The sequence below is a fragment of the Herpailurus yagouaroundi genome, unplaced genomic scaffold (assembly GCF_014898765.1).
Source record: "Herpailurus yagouaroundi ecotype Mexico unplaced genomic scaffold, PumYag 139, whole genome shotgun sequence".
Taxonomy (NCBI): domain Eukaryota; kingdom Metazoa; phylum Chordata; class Mammalia; order Carnivora; family Felidae; genus Herpailurus; species Herpailurus yagouaroundi.
In genome coordinates, this window is record NW_024412394.1 from 66,870,218 (window position 1) to 66,882,030 (window position 11,813).

Here is an 11,813-nt window from a genome sequence, read left to right on the forward strand (position 1 = left end):
GTTTCTTAGTCCCATTTACAGATGTGGATACTGAGGGATAGAGGGTGATTTGGCCGCAGGAGCTGAAGGGCTGGGGTTACATCCAGGCCTGTGCTCTGACCTGCCTACTATACCATAAGCAGAGACACATAAATGTCCCATCTCTCCCCCAGTATATCTGTGGGGTGCAGGGTTTCTGCCATTCTGGTTTTTAAGTTTGCACACACAGAATCCATGGGTTATTTGAATTGACAAGAAAATGCTACTTGGCTAGGCCCTCCAGGGAAGCCACAGGGCAGCCTCAGAAGCTCCACCGATTCTACTCCAGTGCAAGAATTTGGCTGATAATAGTATCACTTGATTTTACTAATGGCTTTCCTTAGTTCTTGGGTCAATAGGTGGGCCCCTCCTGAGGAGCACTGCAGTGACGTTAAGGGCTTCCGGCTTCTGCATCCTTTTGAATGTGCCAAAATCTCTTCCAGAGTCCAGAGTCACCGATAAAACACACCTATGCTTAGAGCTGTTTTCTTCAAAGAAGATTAAATTTTGGCTCCTGAGAAGTAGTTTGTCAGGAATCTTGATCACCAAGTGAATTTGAATTTGGTTTGGCAATTTGTGAGTCTTAGTTCCCACTCATCCTGGTCTGCTCTCCCAGACAAGACACATATGGAATGAACATCCTTGTTAGACTAAAAGCCTTGGTGGTGAGGGTTGTGTTTTATTCACTTCCTAGGATGGAGCCCTGCCACATAGTAGGCTCTTTATAAATGGTGTTGACTTAACAAACAGATTGATAAATGACAAAAGAGATCCCGTATAGTTCAGGGTTAAAAGCTCAGATTCTGGAACCACAAGCCTGGATCCAAATCCCAGGACCTGTGTGACCACAGGCAGGTGACTTAACTTCTCAGGAGCTCACTTTTTCCATCTGTACGATGTGTGCAACATCCCTCAAGATCGATGAGAGGCTTAAATGAGTTAGTATTACATGAGTCAGCAAAGTACCCACAACAGTACCAGGCACACAGTAAGTATTATTTCATTGAATTTCTTACAGGCTGTGACATCAGAGTGTGGTACTGGGGTTGGGATACCCTCCTCACGATTGTTGCCCTCTCCTTACACCACACTAGAGGAAACAAAACTAGAAAAAACCTAAAGTTTTGTCGTGTCTGTATTAGCGTGAAACCCCCTCATTCTCATTCTCCGCTAAAGTGTCTTTGTAGCTGGAGGTGGGGTTGGTGGGCTGCTAGATCTCACTGTTTGCACAAAAAAGTGCTGAGATCCTTAAAAATCTCCCCGGAGAGGATCGAGAAGAGATACATTCTGTTTTTCCTGAAGCAAAGCTGACAGTTTATCACTGCCTGCCAAAATCTTCTGCTAAGCCATCACTTCTCAAACTTTGTAAACCCTCTCCCTGACGGCCCCACCAGAACAACAGGGCCCAGAGTCCTTTGAGAGAAAGGAGTTGACAGGGTTGGATTGGCGGCCTGAAGCCAGGTGCATCGTGCGTGCTTCATGCTTCGGTGAGGAGGGAGGGACAGCTGTGACTACGGTGCACAAGAGTCTGCAAGCTGCCAGAGGTAGGAATTGGCAGTCTGCTAATGGCTACCATGGTGGGCCAATTGAGCTCAGAGGGACTGCTTTACACGTGCTTAGAAAGCTAGCATTCCTTTCTTTGTTTTGTTTGCTCTTTGTTTATTTCTTTGTTGTTCTTTTCTTTGTTCACTCAACAAATCTTCTAAATCTTCTAAGCGCTTATTGTGTGCCAAGTGCTGGGGATGGAGAGGTGACCAAGATAAATGTCTCAGCCTACAGGGAGCTTACATTCTATGATCAGTAGATATTCACGCCTATGGATTCAATACCTACTGAAAACACTGCTTGCGGGGGAATGGTTCGTGGAACCATAGCAGATCCTCAGGGATTCTCTCTGAGACTAAGTTGTAACATGTCCAGGGATTTTAAGCAAGTCAGCAAGAATCACTTGGCTTCTTTGGTCGTGGAGAAAATGTGACAGGAACTGTTGTTATCATGTGTAAGTCTCAATCCTGGCATTGGGAGGCCCAAGACTCCTGTCAGTCTGTGTAGGACTCCATGCTCGAAAGTTAGGGCTCCATGCTTCACACCCATCAGGATGATCACAATAAAAAGCAAAATCAAAAACAACAACAGAAAATAGCAAATGCAGATGTGGAGAAATTGGAATCTTTGTGCACGATCTGTGGGAATATAAAATAGTATCACGGCTATGGAAAGCAGTATGGAGATTCTCAAAGAATTAAAAATAGAATTACCATATGATTACAACAATCCCCACTTTTGGGTATACAACCAGAAGAATTGAAAACAGGATCTCAAAGGGATATTTACACACCCATGTTCCTAGCAGCATTATTAACAATAGCCAAGAAACAGAAGTCACCAAATGTCCACCAAGAGATGAATGGATAAACAAAAAGTAGTATATACAGGCCATGAAATATAATTCAGCCTTTAAAAAGGAAGGAAATCCTATCACATGCTCTCACATGAATGAACCTTGAGGACATTATGCTAAGTGGAATAAGCCAGTCACAAAAAGATAAATATTGTATGATTCCACTTCTATGAGCTTTCTAAAATAGTCAAACTCATAGACACAGAAAGGAGAATGGTAGTTTCTATGCGCTGGGGAGTGGGAGAGTGAGAAAGAGCTGCTATTTAATGTGTGTGGTTTCAGATTTGCAAGTTGAAAAAGTTCTGGAGATATGTTTCACAACATTGTGAATATACTTAACACTACTGAACTACAGTCTTAAAAATGATTGATGTTAGGGGTGCCTGGGTGGCTCAGTTGGTTAAGCGTCTGACTCTTGATTTTGGTTCAGGTCATGATCTCATGGTTTGTGAGTTCAAGCCCCACGTTGGGCACTGCGCTGGGAGTGAGGAGCCTGCTTGGGGCTCTCTCTCTCTCTCTTTCTCTCTGCCCCTCCCCCACTTGCGCGTGCGCCCATACTCTCTCTCAAAATAAATAAACTTAAAAAAAAATAGAAAATGGCTGATGTTAGATTTTATTATACACATATATGTTTATCACAATTAAAGAAAAAGAGTTAAGGCTCTAGTGGCCAAAGGCTGTGGCTGCTGCCTGGACCCAAATGGAGGAGCGAGGGTGTGTGTGTGTGTGTGTGTGTGTGTGTGTGTGTGTGTGTAGGGGGTCAGTGCAGGGGGAGGGGTGGGAGTGGGTTCTGCTCTACTTCCATCCTGTTCCAGAGGTCCTAGATGTTGGAATTAACTTGGTCACCAGAGAGTCTGGGGTTATTTTTACTCGGACTAGGCCCCCAGAGGGAGTGAATCAGGGCCCACTGCCTGGTGGTTGTCCCTGCCAGGTCTCAAGGTCCCCAACTTTCTATCATAAGAGAAGAAATAGAATACAGTGCAGAGCAAGCTTTCAAGAGTCCACATCCCACCTCTGCCATTTACAGCTACGTGGCCTTCAGCACAGTACCTAAGCTCTCAAGTGCCTCAGTTTCTTCATCTGTAAAATGGGGGCAGTAATAATACATCATAAGCAAAGAGTGAGGACTAAATAGTCATCCTATGAAAACCCTTCAACTTTTGCCTAGTGTGTTATGTTACTGCTTAGAAAGGTCAGGGATTCTTGACCAGGTTAAAGCACGTATGGGAGAATTCACGTTGCATCTGAAGAAGTGGGCCTCTGAGTGGATGGACATGGGTTCAGTGGGAAGAAAGTGTGGCTACTTCCCAGGTTGGAAGGCATGCACTATCCAAAGCCACTTTGTTCAGTCTTGGGAGGCCAACCTAAGGGCAGGTTGGAATGAGAGCAGGAGGGAGAGGGGGCCGGTGCCCTCCCCAACCGTGCCTCCCCTGGGCATATTTCATTCCCCTTCTCGGCTCAGAGGAGGCGGCCCAGGTGTGTGGGAGGTGATAGGCCACACGTGCAGGAAGCTGCCAGCCCCTCGGGCGGGGGTGGGACACATGCCATTTCTGGGGCTTGGCGCCTCCCATCCAAGCTCCAGTCTCCTCTGAAGAATCACCCAGACCAGCTCCTGAGGGCGCATCTTAAAACCGGTTCTCCCAGCTATTCACCCTGCAACTCCTGACAAAACACACACCCAGGTGGAGCTAATTAGGGTGAGATGGGCCATCAGGACTCCTAGGGGTTTGGTGCCAGCTTCCCCGGCAGGTCACTCAGGGGTTGGGGCCTTGCCACACAACAAGCAGGCCCCACCTCTGTGTCTGGGAGGCAGCTCCTTTCACAGAGCCCACGGCCTCCTCAGGCTACCTCAGGGGGATGCCCCCTGGTTTGGGGGAGCTTCAGAATCCTGCAAGGAGACCACCATGTAATCGTTAACACCTAAGGATGGAGGATTTGGATAAAGGACCACACCTTGAGCACTTTGTCTCTGGAGCCAGGCACTTTACAATTGGCTCCAATTGGTGGGTACAATGATTATGCCCATTATACACATGAGAACACTGAGGCTCGGGGATGGCAGGGTGCTTGGTCAAGGCTCCCAGCCTGTAAATGATGGAGTTGGTACTTTAAACCCAGGTCTGTCAGACTGCAAATTCCACTCATAGCTGCTTCCTCTTTCTGCCTCTCCCTGAAGGTAAAATGATCTGATGCTATACACTTGGCTAGTATGTTTTGCCCTGCCTGTCATATGCTTATAGGCAATTCTAGTGTTAAATGTTAATGCTGAGAGCAGTGCACTCAGGATGTAAAACAGTCAAAATTTTAAACTTTAAAGCTCTTCACCTAAGGTAGGATCACATTAGTCCTGTTTTCAAAACTCTTCAACGACTACTTACCAGATCAAGCCCAAACTCTTTGGCCTGCAGTACAAAGCAGTAAAGAGACCATGAACTCCTGTTGCTGTTTTCACTTTCAAGAACGATCTTCGGTCTGGAAAGGGAAAAATAAGCCTACTGAGTTGGATTTGGAGCCTGAGGTTGGTGCGAAGATGCCCAAGACAGGGTTGGAAGAGAGTCCAGATTCCCTCCCACTGCTCGTCAGCCCCAGCGCAAGGTGGAGACAGGAGTAGCTATTGTTAATCTTTCATAGATTGTAGCAAATGTGAAAGCGATCCAAAGACTGGGGTGGGCAAAAGTCCTTGTTTTCAAAAGGGACAGTACTTGGATTCTGCAAACTAGATACCTACAGGCTTGAGGGGGAGTGCCAAAAAAAAAAAGAAGCTGTGGGGGTCCACTCGAAACAAATCATGCTGGCCTCACTTCATTTCCTGCTCTGATGGGGTTGTTGGGCTGGTAGGTCAAGGAGAAGTGAATGATGGTATATCCAGAGTTAAGCAGGACAGCTGGTAATATCTCTCATGGCTTTCTTGTAGGCAAAATTGGGATATTGTGAGCTAGATGTGCTTTTATTTAGAAGAACTCATAGCCAGTTGACTATGAAGCCTGATGAACGCTGACTAATGTAACTCAGAGGAAGTCTGTAGTGGTGGGCCACGAGTCTCTGCCCAAGGCTGTGGTTTTGGATAATTTTATCAAGAACAGAAAGGGAAGGTGATGTAGCATCGGCAAGGATAATTAACAGCCTGGATGCAGAAGCAGGATCCAGACCTCCTGAAATCATGGGCAGGATCTAATAGGATGACAGTGAATTGGAATAAACGAAAAGTTTTGGAGTTTGGTTTAAGTAATCAATGACACAGGGTGAAAGGACTTAAGGATTTTAGTGGACTAAAAACTCTATGAGTTAATAGAAATCAAGCCATAGGAAAAGGCATGAGGCTCCCCTCTGCCTTCAGGGTGTCAGAGACCTCCATAGGATCAGATTGAGATGGGTTCTGACTACCATTTATTCGACAGATTCTGGAATGGGCCATGGCCTTGCCCACCTCCCTACCTCTGCACACATTGTTCCCACTTCCTTCTCTAGCTCACCTGATGGGTTCCCTGTTCACTCTTTAATGTCCATATCCCAACCACACCTGCCACAGAGCACTTGCTCCTCTGGGCTCCTTCATGGCACTCACATTCATTTTGTTCCAATGACCCATTCCCCTGTCTGTCTGCTTCACTGGACTATCTACTCCTTGAGGACAAGGGCTTTCTCATTCACAGAGTGAGTGTTCAACAAGTGTTTATGGACAGGGTCTCGCTAAGGGCTAATCCTATCTTTTGCTGTATACAAAACAAGAATGATGGGCAGAAATGATTTCCTAATTCTGCTCACACATAGAAGATCAGACAACTTGAATATGGATTTCTTTTTTTTTTTTTTTTTAACGTTTATTTATTTTTTTGGGACAGAGAGAGACAGAGCATGAACGGGGGAGGGGCAGAGAGAGAGGGAGACACAGAATCAGAAACAGGCTCCAGGCTCTGAGCCATCAGCCCAGAGCCTGACGCGGGGCTCGAACTCACGGACCGCGAGATCGTGACCTGGCTGAAGTCGGACGCTCAACCGACTGCGCCACCCAGGCGCCCCTGAATATGGATTTCAGTTCTGGGTCCCACTGTTCAAAAAAGACAATGAGATGGGATCAAGTGACCCCAGGCTGAGGGGTAAAGGATTTAGATGATCTATCACACGAGGAAAAGCGAAAAAGATGGGAATGTTCAGCCAGGAAAAGAGAAGCTCTTGGCCAAGGACACAGGAATGTCTTTCTTTCAATGTTTGGGAGAATGACAGAATGGCCCCTCACTGTCTTGGCAGGTGGAGGTGTCAGAGACTTCTTTAAGCACTCAGTGAAGCTCTGGACACGCGTGCGTGCGCGCGCGCACACACACACACACACACGTGCTTTCATGGAATGGGAAGCGGTTTAAGGTGTGGTTAAGGGCCCAGCTTGAGACTCAGACTTGTGGATCTGAATCCTGGTTGTGCCTTGGGCAAATTGCTCAACCTCCTTGTCTGTTTCTTTATCTGTGAAATGGAGATAATGATATTGATCACCTCATAGGAGGATTACATGTGACAATACGTCAAATGTGTTTAGAACCAAATATACCAAAATTCCATAAATGTTAGCTCAGAAATATCAAAGGGTGTGCTGTCCTGCAAAGTCTAAAGGAGTTTGCTCAAGACTGCTGTAGATACCAGATTCAGAAGCCCCGGACCCACTGCCTGTGTGGGTATAGAGCTCTTGTGCATCCCGGGCCTATGAGTATCTTTTCTCCCCGCTTTGCCTGAGCCCCATACTCTCCAGAGCCAAGCCTCTGGTTAAAGAACTAGCCCACTTCTGGCCCAGGTCTGCACTTAACAAGTATGGCAGCCCCTAATATATGAAAGTTACAAGTCAAGCTAACAACCACTAAATAAAATATGTTCTATCCTTACAACTCAACAGTTACAGGCTCAAACTGAGAACTCCTTGAAATTCTGTGCCAGAGTGTCATGGCACGTGGAGAGCTGACCCCAACACCCAACCCCTGGAAGGCAGCCTGTACCCCTTCTTTGTACACCCCCAGTTACATCCCTCAGCATGAGGAGCTTCACATGCAGGTGTGTGGACACACCAGGAGTGTGGTGTGTAAGCCGTGTTTTTAACCATAATCCTTCTTTCCCTCCTCACTCCTCCATGAATGGTTGCCCCTCACTAGCACTGTAGGCATGGCCCTCCCTCAGGTGGGGCAGAGCAGGAGGAAAGACCAATGAGGCCCTGTAAATGTGCTCCAGCCTCCTTGGGTAGGGAATTTGATGTCTTGATCACTGAGAGCAAGGTGGGGGATGGGAGTTGCCAGTTCCCCTTGGCTCTTAGAACCATGGCCTTTTATTATTATTTTTAAACGTTTATTTATTTTGAGAGAGAGCGAGAGAGCGCATGTGCGCATGTGTGAGAGAGGGTGGGGCAGAGAGAGAGAGAGGGAGAGAGAATCCCCAGTAGGCTCTGCACTGCCAGCACGGAGCTCCATGTGGGGCTTGATCCAACAACCATGAAATCATGACCTGAGCTGACACCAAGAATTGGAGGCTCAACCAACTGAGCGACTCAGGCGCCCCAAGAATCAGAGTGGGGGCACCCCAGCCCAAGTCCGAGGGCAGCACTGTGCCTATGAATCCTCAAAAGCCTGTGTGCTTCCAGTCTAGCTGCACCCTGCCCATCCTGCCCAACATGATGGGTTTAGAGTGGGGCCACATGTTTGCCTCCAGGGAGCATTGCTTAGAAAGAGGAAGATAAATCTATTTACTGTGGGGTCAGTTTAGAGAAGGATATAAGGTGGTGACACTTTGGAGAGAGGGACAGCAGGGGCAATGCCTGAGGCCTTGGAGACAGCCAGGGAGATGGCAGCCCTGAGCCCGGAGAGGCCTCTGTGTGGCAAGCGGTGAGAGAGAGCTAGGGATGGGAGGAAGCAGGGCATTTCCTCCCCCTCCCCCTCTTCCTTGGGTGTCATCTCTGGTGGCAGCTGTCTTCTTGAATGCTCCTGGCTCCCCTGTGGCCCCACTTTCCTTCTAGTGACCTTCGTGCTTGTGCTTGGAGAGTGTGTGCTTCCTGTGACACTCCAGCCTCAGGCAGTGGTGGCTTCCAACTGTTGCTGCTCCCTGGGTTGCCTCACTGTCCCCTGGTTGACTTCCTAACCTTTCCAATCATCTCGAAATCAATTCCTTGCATTAAATTCCTCCAGTTTCATATGCTCAAAAGTCAGTTTCTGTTTTCCTGAAACCATTCACTGAGCACTATTATGTATCAGCTGATTTCATATATCGTCAGTTTTAATATTCAGACTCAAATGAATGCATGTAGCATTTATATATAGAGAGAGAAAACTGAGTTTGAAAGATACAACATACATGTCTAAGCTACATACATGTCTAAGATTACCAGCTAATAAGTGGTAGAACAGCTAGGATTTGAATCTAAGTTTGCTTCACCCCCAAGTCTATTCTCTTTGCAATAGGCCTTACTGCTTTCTTGGACAACGTGTCGGGAAATATTTGAGGCAGTGTGGGAAGCCAGTAGAAGGAGAGTTTTGGGGTGAGGATGGCTTTTGAACTCCCCAAATTACTCCAGCAGACACCTCTTTGATGTTAGGGAAAGCATAAACAAGTATAACTTTAAAAATTCTCATTTTAAGTCCCCCAGGTGGCTCAGTTGGCTGAGCATCCGACTCCAGCTTAGGTCTTTATCTCATGGTTCATGAGTTTGAGCCCTGCATCAGGCTGTCTGCTCCCAGCATAGAGCCCACTTCAGATCCTCTGGCCCCCTCTCTCTGCACCCCCAACTTGTTCTCTCTCTCTCTCTCTCTCTCTCTCTCAAAAATAAACATTTTTTAAAAAGTTTTAAAAAAATTCTCATTTTAAGTATTTTCAGGATATCTGAATAGCAAGAAATCCCACGGAGTCCACCCCAGACTTCCATTCAGACTGCTGGAAATAGATGTAAATTGTTAAGCTGAATGGAAAGCTGGGTGAAACACTATGATTTTTTGAGAAACAAGAAGCCTGGCTGAAAGGAAATGCCTGCTATCATTAGATAGTTTTAGATTTCATCCATTTAATACACATGGAAATAATTCTCCCCCCTCCCCTTTCTCTCTCTCTCTTTTTTTTTCCTTCAAACCAATGGCTCCCAGCTGATGCTGGTGCATCACAAGCCAGATTGTGGTGATTTTTTCCTGAGGCAAAGAACCTGGGTCTTTTCCTAATTCATGGGGGGCTGGAGGGGGTGAGAGGGGGAGGAGAAAGTGGGAAATTCAATTCCTGGTATAATTTTCTTCAATTTGAAGAATTTTCTTATTTAATTTTTCTTAAAAACGACGTGAGATGCTTATGCAAGCCAAAATCTAGACTCTAGTGTGAGGTGCCATTTGATTTATCAGGAGTGTACTTGGGAATAATGCCATATGCAAGTATGCAAATATGCCTCAGAGTGGCAGGGCCGCAGTCACCCTGCCCTAAAAACAACCTCACAAACCTCTGTGTTCAAAGGCACGCCAATATGGCCGCCTGCCTGCATGCACTATTTGGATTCCATTTTAGGAGGGAAGACATTGTGAGGTACAGTTATGGTGTCTCCCAGCTTCCCGGACTAGCCCGGCCCCAACTCATGTGACCCTCCGAATCTACTGTTGCACACCAGACCGGGAGTCCTCCCGGCCCCCATTTTGGTTCAGAAAATATCGCAGTCCCAGGTAGAGGAACCTGCTCCAGGTAGGATGACCCACACACATCTTGGAGGGCATTGTTCTGGAGTGACCTAGAAGCATTGAAAGGACTTAGGAAATGCCTTCCTTGCTGAGGTATGGGGAAAGAGGCTCTGTTGTTGGTCAATGTCTTTCTCTCCATCACTCCTTGCACTGACCCAAAAGGTGGCCACGACCTATGAGTGGATTGGTAAAGCTCTTCAGTTTCACCTTTTGAGCCTGGTGAGTCTGTGTCAGGTCCATGGCCTGGAGAATCCCTGAACATTTCCTTTGGATCCTGAACTTCTCCCTCCCCCAGATGTTTGCTGATGACCCCCTGTGTGAGGGAAGAAGACTCTTGTCAAATTAAACACAAGGAATTCACAGCTTATTTTGCTGTGTGCTTCACCAAGGACAAAATCAATTCCCACCAATCAATAGTTGGTGGTGTTTGAAGAGCCTATCCCAAACCCCATCTCAGCAAACCAGGGCACTCTGTTCAATATTTGCACCACATCCAGGTAGGGGTCAATGGGACTTAAATCTATCCTGAAGGCGATTGTCTTTTATCATTCCTAATAAGTCACAAGAATTGGCAGATGGCAGGCCAGTTTTTCAGAACAGCCAATATTTAATAGACTACCTCGGATGATTAAGTGAAATGATTTCTTGGAGTGGTCCCAGAGATAGCTCTAAAAGTTGTCTTGGCTAATTATCTCAAAACTAAAGGAGAGAGTCATAATGCCACTTGCCAGTTAAATTTGGTTTCTGCCAAGAATAGGGCTTCTTAATTTGGTATCTACATGCCCAGAAGGTCCATGGTGAGGCCACAGACAGACAGTGCCTTGGGTTTACATAAAGTTCTGTGCATTTGTATCAATCATCATCAGATTCCCACCGGATCCACGACCCTACAGAGGATAAAACTGCCTACCTGGGGCTTTGGTATCATTCATTTTACAGAGCCATTTCTACAAGCTCTGATTAATTTTCCATGTTGATCTCTGCTTTTATCCGCTTACCCTGGGTGGCTTTTGTAGATGGACCCAAGAAAACTGCCGGGTGATTTATCAAACTGTTTTTGCAGCTAAGTAAGAAACTGCATCACTTGTTTGGGAAGCTAACACCTCACTGCCTGTTCCTCCCTTCCCCTGCCCAACATTAAAATGTTCACATCTAAACCTGGAATAGTGTGGTAATGTTCAGCGTCTTCAAAATAGAGGCAAACCCGAGCTCCCCCCTCCACCCACAAATTACATTTAAAGTCAGATTTCCAAACATCTGAGGACAGTGTCTGTTTCGTGTCTCAGTGGGATTACTAAATTACGCTTAGCTCCCTCTGATGAGGTCTTTCCTTCCCACACCCTGGCAATCACTTGCCAATTAATACAATCCAGTAACCACCGCATGAACAACTTTTAATTTTGAATATCAGGTTGTACATTTTCTTCACTCTCTTCCACCCACAATTTCCTGAATTTTCAAGGCCTGGGCTTTCCTCTCTCTCCTCTTCATATTCAGCTGAAAACTGGGCAGGGCTGGGGTAGTGAGGAATGTTCATGCGAACATCTGGGCGAAGGACTTCTGCCTACTTCCTTCCGCCGTGTAGTAGTCATAGAGGCATAGGCAGTGAGGTCAACAAGGGCTGCATAAAAAGCCTCACAAATCTGAGAGCTGGGTCGGGTTTGTGAGCCTTGAATTGCGGATCAGAGTGACGGTTTTCCTGCTACTCTCTGGTG